The 15,697-nt window shown below is 39.0% G+C and overlaps 1 protein-coding gene across 9 annotated transcripts in view; it reads right to left on the reverse strand.

The window, feature by feature from the left end:
* ARHGEF28 (Rho guanine nucleotide exchange factor 28) overlaps positions 1–15,697 on the reverse strand; it is a 373,409-nt gene that overhangs the window by 20,619 nt on the left and 337,093 nt on the right. Inside the window, exon 38 of one of the 9 annotated variants that reach the window (XR_010726857.1) lies at positions 10,561–10,743. The exons of the other annotated variants lie outside the window; for them this stretch is intronic. The gene's annotated coding sequence lies outside the window, so the exon portion shown is untranslated. The remainder of the gene's footprint in view (positions 1–10,560; positions 10,744–15,697) is intronic. 9 annotated transcript variants of the gene reach the window in all.

Below are 15,697 nucleotides of genomic sequence, written 5' to 3' on the forward strand. Positions count from 1 at the left end.
CCCAGGTTTATTTATTATCTGGCTTGAAGTCTGAGCAAAGCAACAGGACAAGACTTCTCCCCTCAGCCAGCTGTGTCTGGGGACTGACCAGCTGAGAACACATAGGTGCCTTTCAGTCCGTCTGGGGAAAAGCAAAGGGATATATTTCTTAAGATGCCAACACACTTAATTTTAAGCTTGCTGTAATAAATATGTGATATTTCAGGCAATATTTTAAAGCAGACAAGGAGAAGGTCCTGCCAGGGAAATTGGTTCATATTCTAGGAGTGTATTTAACTAAACAAACACTAATTGTTTTGCCTGGGGAGATACACTGGGCTGTTAAACAGGATTTAGCAGAAGAAAAATGGTTTACAAAAGTGGTTCATTAATGTTGAGCTAGCTACCCATGTTTAATTTACTGGTGTTCGAGCTACTTTATGGTTAAAAAAGAAACGCCCCAGTTAACAAATAGGTTGACTAATAGTTACTGATACAACAATTAAATGCTAAATTGTTTATGTGCCTTCTTCCTAAAATGACAGCAATTAAAGCATTTCTACTTGTTTAAAATAACTTAAAACATTTTACAGAGAACACATTTAAGCTTTTATTTGCTACACATGGCCATATGGGACAATTTGTATAATGATCTAAATGGAAAAATAACTCATATATAAAGATGCTCTCTAGATTTGTACAAAGAGTACCTATACCAAAATGGTAAATAGAACCATACCTCAGTAAACAAATTTATTTCATCATTAGTGAGGAAGAAAAGTTGGCAATTAAAGTTTGCCACCTAGGATCTAGGTATTAAAAGCAAACAATCTTGATCCTTGGAAGATGGCAGCGGAGTAGGCGGATGCTCAGACGCCCAGCTCTCACCACCAAACTGGAATACAAATCAATTTAGGAAAAATCAGCATGAAAAACCAACTCTGGACTACAAGAACAGCTCTCAAAAACCAAGGAGCAAAGAAGAAGCCACAACAAACCTGGTAGGGAGCGCCTGAATCTCCCCTGCTTACAGGAACGGGGGCGGGGGTGAGGCTGAGAGCCCAGAGGGGATCTCACTCCAGGGAAAAGAGCAGAAAATACTGCTCACAGCCACTTGCCTGATGACCAGGGAGTGAGGTGTGTTGAAAACTCCAGCTTATCTCCCAAGTGGAAAGGAATAAGAGAGGGACAGACTGTGAGGGGCTAAGGAATGCAGGAGACGACCTAAAAAAAAAAAAAAAGCTGACTCATCCGTGCTGGAGGCGGCCATAGCTGGGGGAGGGACTGATCCTTCCCCACAAAACAGTACTGAACTGCTTCCGCATCAGAGATCTCCAGACATCTCTCCAGCTCCAATCAGCACAAGACACAGCTGAAAACAAGAAGTGGGGAGGAGGGGCAGTAACTCAGGTCTCCATGGAGATCTGAGATACACCTCCCCCTACTGAAGCTGAGAAAACACCCTGCCCCCAGAGAGATTAGTTGGTGGAAGAGGCCTTCAGAGTCTCAGGTTACACCCATCACATTCCTGGATACAGTTTCAAGGAAGCTCCCTGCTGAGATCAGTAAACAAGACTATCACCTGTTAAGAAAACAAACAAATCAAGACTTCAAAGCTGCCCAAATCCGAAAGTGGATTACAAATAATAGCTGATACCAACCCAAGAAGACCTAGAAATAACACAACTGAAAACCGGAGGCAGACAACACCAAGTCTGGACTCAACCAACTCTACAAACAAAACACACAAACACAGACATAATGAGAAGAAAAAAAAGTGTAATTCAAATGAAACCACAAAAGAAAATGTACAGGAGATGAACTGAGTGATATGGAAAAAATCAAACTTCCAGATGCAGAGTTCAAAATAATGATTGTAAGTAAGGATGTTTAGGGAACTTAGAACAACAATGGATGGTCATTATGAACACCTAAATAAAGAAATAGCAAGTATAAAATAGAATCAGTCAGAGATGAAAAATACAATATCAGAAATAAAGAACACAATGGAAGGAATTAAAAACAGGATAGACAGAGCTGAGGATCGAATCAGTGAGTTGGAGGACAACTGAAATGAAGGCATGAAAGCAGAGAAGAAAAAAGAAAAGAGACTCAAAAAGTCTGAGGAAACTCTTAGAGAGCTCTGTGACAACATGAAGAGAAATAACATCGCATCATAGGGGTTCCTGAAGAAGAAGAAAAAGAACAAGGGATAGAGACTTTGTTCAATCATATCATAGCTGAAAATTTCCCTAAATTAATGCAGGAGAAACTCTCACAAGTTCAAGAAGCACAGAGGACTCCATTAAAGAGAAACCCAAAGAAACCTACACCAAGACACATCATAATTAAAATACCAAAGCTAAGCGATAAAGAGAAAATATTAAAAGTTGCAAGAGAAAAAAAAAGCTATCACCTACAAAGGAGCCCCCATAAGGATGATATCTGACTTCTCAACAGAAACACTTGAGGCCATAAGAGAATGGCAAGAAATATTCAAAGTAATGCAGAAACAAGAACCTACAACCAAGACTACTTTATCCAGCAAGGCTATCATTTAAAATCGAAGGAAAAATAAAAAGCTTCCCAGACAAAAAATAACTCAAGGAATTCATTACAACCAAACCAATGCTGCAGGAAATGTTAAGGGGCCTGTTGTAAAAAGATCAAAGTGGGAAAAGAATATAGCAAAAAAGGAATATAGGCCCTGGCCAGTTGGCTCAGCGGTAGAGCGTTGGCCTGGCGTGTGGAGGACCTGGGTTCGATTCCCGGCCAGGGCACATAGGAGAAGTGCCCATTTGCTTCTCCATCCCCCCTCTCTTTCCTCTCTGTCTCTCTCTTCCCCTCCCGCAGCTGGGGCTCCATTGGAGCAAAGATGGCCTGGGTGCTGGGGATGGCTCCTTGGCTTCTGCCCCAGGCGCTATAGTGGCTCTGGTCGTGGCAGAGCGACGCCCCGGAGGGGCAGAGCATCGCCCCCTGGTGGGCAGAGCGTTGCCCCTGGGGGCGTGCCAGGTGGATCCCGGTCGAGCGCATGCGGGAGTCTGTCTGACTGTCTCTCCCCATTTCCAGCTTCCGAAAAATACAAAAAAAAAAAAAAAAAAAGGAATACAGATTTAAAGAATAAAATGGCAATAAACAACTGCATATCAATAATAACCTTAAATGTAAATGGATTAAATGATCCAATCAAAAGAAATAGGGTAGCTGCATGGATAAAAAAACAGGATCCGTACATATGCTGTCTACAAGTGACACACCTTAGAACAAAAGATACAGATAGATTGAAGGTAAAAGGATGGAAAAAACATTTCGTGCAAATGGAAATGAAAAAAAAGCTGGGGTAGCAATACTTGTATCAGACAAATTGGACTTTAAAACAATGGATATAGTAGGAGATAAAGAAGGCCACTACATAATGAAAAAGGGAGTAATCCAACAGGAACATATAACTATTATAAATATCTATGCACCTAATATAGAAGCACCTAAATATATAAAGCAGACTTTGATGGATTTAAAAGGCAAGATCAACAGCGATACTATAATAGTAGGGGATTTCAATACCCCACTAACATCACTAGATAGATCCTCAAGAAAGAAAATTAACAAAGAAACAGGAGACTTATTGGACACACTAGATCAACTCGATTTACTAGATACCTTCAGAACTTTTCACCCTAAAGCAGCAGAATATACATTCTTTTCAAGTGCTCATGGTACATTCTCTAGGATAGACCACATGTTAGGGCACAAAGTGGTCTCAACAAATTTAAGAAGATTGAAATCATCAAGCACTTTCTCCGATCACAATGGTATGAAACTATAAATGAACCACAAGAGAAAAGCTCAAAAATTCTCAAACACATGGAAACTAAATAGCAGGTTGTTAAATAAAGAATGGATTAAGAATGAGATCAAAGAAGAAATAAAAAAAATTCCTAGAAACAAATGACAATGAGCATACAACAACTCAAAATTTATGGGACACAGCAAAAGCAGTACTGAGAGGGAAGTTCATAGCACTACAGGCACACTTTCAGAAGCTAGAAAAAGCTCAAATAAACAACTTAACCCTGCATCTAAAAGAACTAGAAAAAGAACAGCAAGTAAAGCCCAAATGTAGTAGAAGGAAGGAAATAATAAAGATCAGAGCAGAAATAAGTGACATAGAGGCTAAAGAAACAAAACAGAGGATAAATGAAACAAGGAGCTGGTTCTTTGAAAAGGTAAACAAGATTGATGAACCTTTAACTAGACTCACCAAGAAAAAGAGAGAGAGGACTCAAATAAATAAAATTAGAAATGAGAGTGGAGAAATAACAACTGACATAACAAAAATACAAAATATTGTAAGAAAATACTGTGAAGAACTGTATGCCAAAAAACTAGACAACCTAGATGAAATGGACAAATTCCTTGAAACAAAAATCAATCTGGAAGAATCAGAAAACCTAAACAGATCGATTACACCAAATGAGATCGAAACAGTTATCAAAAAACTCCCAACGAAGAAAAGTCTGGGGTCTGATGGCTTCACAACTGAATTCTACCAAATACTCAAGAAGAACTAACTCCTATCCTTCTCAAACTATTTCAAAAAATTCAAGAGGAAGGAAGACTTCCAAGCTCCTTTCATGAGGCGAGCATAATTCTGATTCCAAAACCAAGCAAAGACAACACAAAGAAAGAAAATTATAGGCCAATATCTCTGATGAATATAGATGCTAAAATCCTCAATAAAATATTAGCAAACTGGATCCAACAATATATGGAAAAAATCATACACCAAGATCAAGTGGGATTTATTCTGGGGAGGCAAGGCTGGCACAATATTTGTAAATCAATCAATGTGATTCATCACATAAACAAAAAGAAGGAGAAAAACCATATATAATTTCAATAGACGCAGAAAAAGCATTTGGTAAAATCCAGCACCCATTCATGATCAAAACTCTCAGCAAAGTGGGAATACAGGGAACATACCTGAACATGATAAAAGCCATCTATGAGAAACCCACAGCCAACATCATACTCAATGGGCAAAAATTAAAAGCAATCCCTTTAAGATCAGGAACAAGGCAGGGGTGCCCCCTTCCACCACTCTTATTTAACATAGTCCTGGAAGTCTTAGCCACAGCAGTCAGACAAGAAGAAGAAATAAAAGGCATTCAAGTTAGAAAAGAAGTAAAACTACCATTATTTGCAGATGATATGATATTGTAATAGAAAACCCTAAAGTCTCAGTCAAAAAACTACTGGACCTGATAAATGAATTCAGCAAAGTGGCAGGATATAAAATCAATACTCAGAAATCAGAGGCATTTTTATACACCAACAATGAACAGTCAGAAAGAGAAATTAAGGAAACAATCCCCTTCACTATTACAACCAAAAAAATAAAGAACCTAGGAGTAAACTTAACCAAGGAGACTAAAGACTTGTACTCGGAAAATTACAAAGCATTGATAAAAGAAATCAAGGAAGATACAAACAAGTGGAAGCATATGCCGTGCTCATGGTTAGGAAGAATAAACATCATTAAAATGTCTATATTACCCAAAGCAATCTATAAATTCAATGCAATACCAATTAAAATACCAAGGACATACTTCAAAGATATAGATCACATATTCCAAAAATTTATATGGAACCAAAAAAGAACATAAATAGCCTCAGCAATCTTAAAAAAAAAGAATAAAGTGGGAGGTATCACACTTCCTGATACCAAGTTATACTACAAGGCCATTGTACTCAAAACAGTCTGGTACTGGCATAAGAACAGGCATATAGATCAATGGAACTGAACAGAGAACCCAGAAATAAACCCACAGCTCTATGGACATCTGATATTTGACAAAGGAAGTAAGGAAATACAATGGAGTAAAGACAGCCTCTTTAACAAATGGTATTGGGATAATTGGACAGCTACCTGCAAAAAAATGAAAGTAGATCACCAGCTTACACCACTCACAAAAATAAACTCAAAATGGATAAAAGACTTAAATGTAGGCCGTGAAACCATAAGCATCTTAGAAGAAAACATAGGCAGTAAGCTCTCCGACATCTCTCGGAGCAATATATTTGCTGATTTATCAACACGGGGAAGTGAAATAAAAGACAGGATAAACAAATGGGACTATATCAAACTAAAAAGCTTCTACACAGCTAAAGACAATAAGAACAGAATAAAAAGACAAACTACTCAATGGGAGAACATATTTGACAATACGTCTGATAAGAGGTTAATAACCAAAATTTATAAAGAACTTGTAAATCTCAACACCAGGAAGACAAATAATCCAATCAAAAAATGGGAAAAAGAAATGAATAGACATTTCTCCAAAGAGGACATACAGATGGCCAATAGACATATGAAAAAATGCTCAATATCACTAATCATTAGAAAAATGCAAATTAAAACCACAATGAGATATCACCTCACACCAGTCAGAATGGCGCTCATCAACAAAACAACACAGAATAAGTGCTGGTGAGGATGTGGAGAAAAGGGAACCTTCCTGCACTGCTGGTGGGAAGGTAGACTGGTGCAGCCACTGTGGAAAACAGTATGGAGATTCCTCAAAAAACTGAAAATCGAACTGTCTTTTGACCCAGCTATCCCACTTTTAGGAATATACCCCAAGAACACCATAGAATGGCTCCAAAAGGAGAAATTCCCCCCATGTTTGTGGCAGCATTGTTTATAATAGCAAAGATCTGGAAACAGCCCAAGTGTCCGTCAGAGGACAAATGGATTAAAAAGCTTTGGTACATATATACTATGGAATACTACTCAGCCATAAGAAATGATGACATTGGATCATTTACAGTAACATGGATGGACCTTGATAACATTATACGGAGTGAAATAAGTAAATCAGAAAAAATTAAGAATTATATGAATCCATACATAGATGGGACATAAAAATGAGACTCAGAGACATGAACAAGAATGTGATGGCAATGGGGTGGGGGGTGGGGGGAGGGGCGATGGGGCAAGGAAGGAGAGAGGGGTGCAGGAGGGGAGGGGCACAAAGAAAACCAGATTGAAGGTGACAGAAGACAATTTGACTTTGGGGGAGGGGTATACAGCACAATCAAATGTCAAAATAATCTGGAGATGTTTTCTCTCAACATACGTACCCTGATTTATCAATGTCACTGCATTAAATTTAATTAAAGAAAAAGAGTACATAAAAAATAAAAAAATAAAAAAGCAAACAATCTTGCAGTTACCTTTACATTTTAAGAATGCCCTCTAGTATTAGGCTTAAGTAAAATAAGTCAGACAGAGAAAGACAAATACCATATGATTTCACTTATATGTGGAATCTAAAGAACAAAATAAACAAAACAGAAACAAACTCATAGATAGAACAAAGTGAGGGTTTCCAGATGGGAAGAGGGTTGAGGGACAGGGTGAAAAAGGTGAAGGGATTAGATGCACAAATTGGCAGTTACAGAGTAGTCACAGGACGTAAAAGCACACCTTGCGGAACACAGTCAATAATACTGCCGTGACTATGTATAGTGTCAGGGGTATTAGAATTATCAGGGCAATCACTTCATAAATTATATATACTGCTCACAAAAATTAGGGGATATTTTATTGCTTCATATTCATTTTGAAGTATCCCCTAATTTTTGTGAGCAGTGTAGTTGATCACTATGCTGTACACCTGAAACTAATACAAAATAATACAGAATGTCAAAAATAAGCAAAAAAAGAAAAATGGCACCTAACATACACCCATCTTACAAAAGGTTTTGAAATTCACTGGATCCAGTTAGCTAGGTGCGTGTCCAATGTGCCTGGGCTAACCACCATCTCACTCCACACAGAGCTCTAGCAGCTTCTCTCAATCTCTTTCAGTGCCTCAGTCGAGTCAGACTCCACAGCTCAGGTTCAGAATTGCTTTTACTTCTGCTAAACAGTGCGAACATTAACTCCTTCTTTCACGTCATAAATATTTGTCAAATGTTCATTATATGCCAAACACTGTGCTTGGTGCTTGTAATAGATCAATTAAAGACACACGTAGCTCTCTGCCCCCATGAAGCTTATTTCATGGGGGAAGACAGACATTACATCAATTATTACACATGTAATTAATCTCAATTATGATAAGTGCTAATAAAAGATGCTTCCCAGTGATTCTGAACCTTGTTGTTGTTTTTTTTTTATCAGTTTAACCAGGACAACAAGGATAGATTGATTCAGAATAACTGAATTCAAAAAGAGATTAAGGTCATAAACCAGAACACACTTTTAGAATTTAAAGTGAGAAATCTTTTAAACAAAAATACTCCTGTTGTCTGTTCTCAACCTTTTATTTCTAGTAGGAAAGCCCACTCAAAGAACCTACATACCATTAGTTTTCCAGGGAACATATTGATATACTACAACCAATGAGGGCTGAGTATTCTGTAGATAAAGACACTCTACACCCCAAATTGCGATATTTGGTCTTATTGCCAGAAATTTCTCCCATATCGTTCTGAAAACATGGTTGACCGAGGTAACTTCTTACTCTACAAAGAGGAATGGATGAAGAAAAATGCTATATTTTCAATTCTTTCTCCCCAGGATAGTTCTGGTGATAAAATAACCAATGCCTCCAACATAGAAAGGTAGTTACCCTTTGTATTTTAATACATTTTCATTCTGAGTAAAACATTCCCCAATTTACAGTTGTTTTTTAAATCATATTTTAAACTATTTTTCCTGCTGACATTTAGGAGACACTCTCATTTTTATCAGCAGGCCACCTCTGAATCACAATTAAAATTAGTTATTTCCAGAAGGTACAAAGTAAGAAAGTTGATGTTAATTGGTTCCCAGAACATGCTAGGCCTTCCTTCCTTCCTTCCTTCCTTCCTTCCTTCCTTCCTTCCTTCCTTCCTTCCTTCCTTCCTTCCTTCCTTCCTTCCTCCCTCCCTCCCTCCCTCCCTCCCTCCCTCCATCCCTTCCTTCTGTTTTTTCTTTCTTTTTTTCTTTCTCCTTTCTTTCTTTCTCTTTCTTTCTTTCTTTCTTTCTTTCTTTCTTTCTTTCTTTCTTTCTTTCTTTCTTATTTCTCTCTCTCTCTCCTCCTTCCTTCCTCCCTCCCTCCCTCCTTCCCTCCCTCCCTTCTTTCCTTCTTTCCTTTCTTTTTTTCCTTTCTTTCCTTTTTCTTTCCTTCCTCCCTCCTTTCCTTTCTTCCTTTCTATTTTTTGTCTGTTTTGTTCTTTTAACACTCCTTTCTCTTGTACAGGCAGGAAACTGAGGCTTAGGAGTCATGCAGCCACCGGAGCCTTGAACTGAGGCTCTCTACATCAAGTCCAGCCCTCCAGGTTAGCAGTGCAGGAATAGGTGCTGGGTGCTTTGGAATCACCTAAGGAGCATGTTAGATATAGAAACCTGCAGGCCTTGGCCAAGCCCCACCAAATCAGAATCTCTGAAGAGAGGCATTCATACTTTCATTGCATTCCCCCAGAAGCCCTGATGCATAGCCATTTCTTACAACCAATCCCATGCCTGGTATCTAACTTCTCATTAGCCTCATGATTAGAGGGTGCCCTCTGTAACATACCACAGGATTTGGGGAGCTGAAGTTGGGGGAAAACATCTCTCCAAGTTTTAAGTCACTGGTCTTAAACTCCATCCAATACATTTGATTCTATTTTTCTAAATTCATTCTTTTCACAGACTAAATAAAATGTGAAAAAGAAAAGGTGCCTTATTTGAAACACAGAGACAGTAAACATCATCTCACAAGATCATTGTAAAGAACAAATGTGAACATAAAGTCAAATGTGCTTTTGAATGGCATGAAGTGCCATGTTGTATTACATTAATTCACCCAAAGGTGAATGATACTTCCAAACTAGAAATATAACCTCCTCAATCTAAGTGGAGAGATAAAAAGTCAGACCACCTGTTTTATCAGCAAAGTTTTACCAGAACATAGCTGGTCTCATTCTTTATGCATTGTCTGTGGTCATTTTCAAGCTACAATGGCAAAGTTGACTACAGGTAAAAGAGACCAAATAGGCTAAAATATTCACTATGAGGTCCTTTAAGAAAACGTTTGTCACCTACTGAAGCAAATGGCCATATTCTTCATAGGGAAGCATAATATATGTCCTCAGCTGAACACTCTATATTTTAAGTAAGTCCTACATAATAGAATCTTCATGATTGAATGGACATAGAGGTAAGGAAGGAGACAGTCCCCAGGTTTTGATCGTGGACAGAGCGATGCTTCTTTTGGCAGTTTTGGGTCATTCTCCCATGAGTCTTACCAACAGTTAAGACTCAAGTATGTTTGATATATTAATAGTTACAAACTTCCCTTCCAAACCCAACCCTTCATTACTTTGAGAATGTAATACACACTGTACTAGAGTCATGTGTATATGTACATGTATGTATATGTTTTTCATGTTTAAAGCTAAGGATAAAACCCAAGTCCTGCCTAACCTGTGGAACCATTCATACTGAGTGGATTCCCACCTCAGCAGCCTGTTCAAACTGAGCTGGAACCCGAGGTAGGGATGAACAGGCAGCCACATGGCTGGCTGGCTACCTCAGAATCCACCCACCTGCTGGCTTTACTCTCCTGCTGTGTACTGGGCTCTGCGCTAAGGCAGGATGGCCTTGGCCCAGTTGGCTCACACAGTCAATCTGCCCCCAGAGAACTATGCAATCGGGAGGTTGGCAGTCAGCACCCGTGGTTCACCAGGCTCTACAAGCAAATGGCATGTTTCCCTTTCCTGGTACAAAATCTGCAAAAGGAGAAAGTCAATCATCTACACCAGTCAGTAAAAAAGATTAAAATTAAGCCTCTGAGCCCAATTCTTTATATTCTCGTCAAGACATAGATTACTGAGAGCAAGCAATATTCTGGTTTCCTTTAAAATGCTACCCAAAGTGTTAATCAAGATTCTAGAAGATAAAGAAGTGCCTAATGATTTCCCAATTTTGACTTCTAAACTCCCATAGTTATATCTGAATAATAGTTTGATGTCATCACAAATGTTCCCATCCCTTCAGATTTGGTTTCATTTAAGTAATCCAATATAAAAGCATCTACTATTCTTCCCAATCACAAAGAGAGCTCAAAATTACCAAAACCCCCAATTAAGGCCTAGGTTTGGAAAGAGAGCTTAATAAATCCACATACTCAATGTTTTCTGCTCTAATTTCTATGAGTTGACACAGGCTTAATAACAGACACCTATAACTATATAGATGTATATATTTATCACAATTTTATGTTATGCTATTTTTATAAAAATATTTTTTAAAAACAAAGTTCAATTCATTTCCCTAACCAAATAAAAGAAAGTTCACAATGTAAGTAAATTATAGGTCAACTTCAGTATATTCATAAAAAATCCTCATGACACCTAAAAATATTGCAAGTGAAATTTCCGTGTTAAGATTAAAGTATGTCCCCCAATTCAAATATTGAAATCCTAACCCCCATTATCTCACAATATATTTGAAAATAGAGACTTCAAAGAGCTAATTAAATGAGGTCCTTAGCGTAGGCCCTAATCCAGTATGACTGGCCTTCTTAGAAGAAGACGAAATTAGGGCACAGGCATGCATAGGAAAGACCACTTGGAAACAGAAAGAAGACAATCCTCTACAAGCTAAGGAGAGATGTCCTCAGAAAATCCAACTCTACCAACATACCTTGGTCTTAGACTTCCAGCCTCCAGAACTGTAAGGAAATAAATTTCTGTTGTTTAAGCCACCTAGTCAGTGATACATTATTATGGCAGCCCTAGCAGATTAATACATCACCTTTTATTTTTTATTTTTCCAAAGTTAGAAGTGGGGAGGCTGTCAGACAGACTCCTGCATGCGCCCGACTGGGACCCACCAGGGGGCGATGCTCGGCCCCTCTGGGGCATTGCTCCGTTGCGGCTGGAGCCATTCTAGCGCCTGAGGTGGAGGCCATGGAGTCATCCTCAGTACCCGGGCCAACTTTGCTCCAATGGAGCCTTGGCTGTGGGAGAGGAAGAGAGAGACAGAGAGAAAGGAGAGGGAAAAGGGAGGAGAAGCATATGGGCTCTTCTCCTGTACACCCTGACTGGGAATTGAACCCAGGACTCCACACACTGGGTGACACTCTACTGCTGAGCCAACTGGCCAGGGCACATCGCCTTTTCAAATATACCTTTGTCACTAAAGTTTATAGTATCTCATGCCAGTTTCAGTTTTATGGGAAATTGCCTAAAGGTCTTTGGCAAAGCTTCCTTCCACATTGATGACACAAATAGGGTGCCACTTCTAAATTACGGAACACCCTCATCTATCACAGGGGTGAGGTTCCAGAACCTCCACAATAGACGAAAATCTGCGAAGAAGGGACCTTATATTTATTTTATTATTTATATATAATTTAAAGCTTTATTAACACTCCCTCTACTTTTTTAAACCTTTCCCACACTGTTCTTAACCTTTACCACACTCTTATAAACACTTCCTATGCTTTTAAACACTTCCTAAACTCTAGAAAATGCTTATTTTACCACAAATAATTAAAATAATAAATATATAAAAATACCTATATGCCGCAAAATCCCGCAATATAGAAAAAAATCCGCAATACAAAGTTAAGATACATACAATTTAAAAATCCGTGATACAGTGAGACCGTGAAAAGTGAACCGCGATATGGTGAGAAATGACTGTATTTATAAAACAGTAGAAATGATCATATACTCACTTCCTACAGACTTACTTAAATACTAACTACAACATCGCTTTTTATTTAGACATTTTCTATTTTCTTTCACATGTAAAAAACTGTCATTTAAAGTTCAACATGGCTGTCTGCATTTAAAAAAAAAAATCATTGCCAAAGTGAAATATTCTGAATATAATGCTTTGAATTTTGAAAATAGTTTGATGGGCACCAATTTCTAATATATTTAGTAAAGGGAAATATGGTTTTGGAATTCAAACATAGAGTTGTTATCTTTTTCCAATATCAACATAACTACCTCATAATATCTGCCTCCTCCTTTAAATTTTATCATATGCATGGTAAGATCGTAACGCTTTAACTACATTGAAAAGAAACTTTTTAGGTAACCTGCATATACTGAGGTATAGATTAAAATGTAACTGAAAATGGGGACTAAGAAAATATCAGGTTAATTTTCAGACAATAATTGTTTTCTCTGTTGATTAATAAAAAATGCAAAAATAGATGCATTGACTAAATAGTGCTGGAATTCTAAAGCTAGAAGAAAAAAACACCTCATAGGAATAAAGTATTCTTTTGTTTGTTTGGTCTTTGAGAAGAGTAATGTAGCTGAGTATTTCATGGGGCCAGTTACATAGCAATTGTTCTACAGGGACTATATTGTTTAAAGAAATTCAAATCTTCTGTACTCTTGGCTAGTGTCCCTCAGAGGAATGCAGATTAAGTTCATAAGCCAACCATCTCTTCCTCTATGAATAAAACCAGTTAGGATTTAATGTTCAAGCATCCAAGAATTTTGTTCATGAAACCACTTCCAAAACTAGAGAGTAAAGTTTTTGAAAGCGCTACCTCAGAAAATATTTACAAATAACATCATCAGGCACAATTAGAGAAACTATCCCTAAGAAAAAGTGTCCTCTGGGAAGAGTGGAGCTAAAGGTGAAACCAAAGGGTGTTTATGATATCTGAAGAACCCATGTAAGCATTGTCCACTGCAACCCAAAAAAGCTAGAGGCCTTGGCCAGCTGGCTCAGCAGTAGAGTGTAGGCCCAGCTTGTGGAAGTCCCAGGTTCAATTCCTGGTCAGGGCACACAGGAGAAGTGCCCATCTGCTTCTCCACCCCTCCCTCTCTCCTTCCTCTCTATCTCTCTCTTCCCCTCCCACAGCCAAGGCTCAATTAGAGCAAAGTTGGCCCCGGTGCTGAGGATGGCTCCATGGCCTCTGCCTCAGGCACTAGAATGGCTCTGGCTGCAATGGAGCAACGCCCCAGATGGGCAGAGCATCGCCTCCTAGTGGACTTGCTGCATGTGTCCCAGTTGGGCACATGTGGGAGTCTGTTTCTCTGCCTCCCTACTTCTCACTTCAGAAAAATACAAAAAATAAAAATAAATAAATAAGTAAATAAGTAGAAGAGCTAGAAATATTTTCCAAGTAGTTATATTAAGGGGAAGGAGGGAAAGAACACCAGCACTGCTGCCACCACCACCACCTCTGGCTTTTAATTGTAAACATCCTGCAAGATGTGACAACAGGAGTTATTCTATTTCTACTCTACCTTCTTTGAAAAGCACAATTCAAAACAGCTTTCCAGAAACTAGCAGTTTACAGTGTAATGGTTACGAGCATTGACCCCAGAGCCTGTCTTCCCCAGTGCCAGCTCTGGCTCTGCTATACTAGCTGTGTGACCTTGAACAAGTCACCGAACCCCTCTGTCCCTCAGTTTCCCCACTCAGATGGAGGTAATAAGAGAACATCTCAGCATATTGCTGAGACTCATATTAAATGAGTCTCTCTGTGTCAAACCTTAGCGCAGCACTTGACATTTGGTAAGTGTGGTATAATTGCTGGTGGCAGAGGTGGTAACAGAGCAATTCAAAAACCAATTACAGGCAGAGCCCAAGGAGCTCAGGGAGACATCTGGTGAGGCTGGACTGAATCAACTGATGAAAATTCCAGTCTAGGTGACAGCTACACATATCTGAGAATTTTATTTACAGTTAATTTTTTTCTGTCTGGCTATACTGTTCCAGAAATTCACATTTCCACTGACCAGAGCTGGTCATATGAACCCAGCGCTGGACCAGACAAGAGAGCAAGCAGATCTCTAAGGAGCTACCTGAAAACAGCTGACCCTGAGGCTGGCCAACAGGAAACCTTCAGTGTAGCATTAATCAGATCACGGTTAAATCCACATTTAACAAAAACGCCAGCCAAGAATATTAGAGACAAATGTTGTGAGCTAGAATATTGTCAGCTATGGGTCCTCAGTGTTTGGATGAACACTCACCCAAAGATTCAGCAGCAAGGTGTGAAAGCAGGGAAGATGGCCCTGCACTGTCCTCGATGCCAGCACAGGGACTGTCCCCGCCACCGGCACACCCTGGGCCTGCCTCACCCAGCCCAGCGCTCACCGCCCAGGAAAACACGGGGAAGCACGCTCAGGCTCTAGCGAAGACCAACATCAAGGCATTATTTTGTGCTACTTTCAATTACATGAGCTCCAAAGCCTCTGGCTTGGTTCAAACAATTTTATCTGGCCCTGACAACCCTTTTAAGAATACATATCCAATTTTCATTCCACTTCCCTATCACCTCCTAATCTCTGACTTTCTTTCTTTCCTCAGGGAACTGCTATCACGCTTAAGTAAACAAATATAAATAGGGTTTTTTTCAACTAGTTGCAAAACTCCAATGCTTAACAGCACACATTGCATTTCTGATCTAATCCCTATTTACACACACCAGGGTGTTCAGTGAGAGATTTAGGCCAAAGTTGATTTTCCTGTCTGACAATGCCCTGAATGTCCTTGGCCTACATTGGGCACACACTATCTGAAGTGTAAGCACTTTCCTCAGCATTTCCCTTGGCTATACCTAATTCCTCACATGTGGAGAACTGGTTTTGTATATAACCACTGTTTATTTCCTGAGTACATTTTCTATCTCCTGCAAGTGTGCTGCCAAATGTTTAAAGTTTTCTAGTTTGAAGCACAAGGCAATAAAAAAAGATGGGAGAT

This window comes from Saccopteryx bilineata, chromosome 1 (genome assembly GCF_036850765.1).
Source record: "Saccopteryx bilineata isolate mSacBil1 chromosome 1, mSacBil1_pri_phased_curated, whole genome shotgun sequence".
In the NCBI taxonomy this organism is placed as follows: Eukaryota; Metazoa; Chordata; class Mammalia; order Chiroptera; family Emballonuridae; genus Saccopteryx; species Saccopteryx bilineata.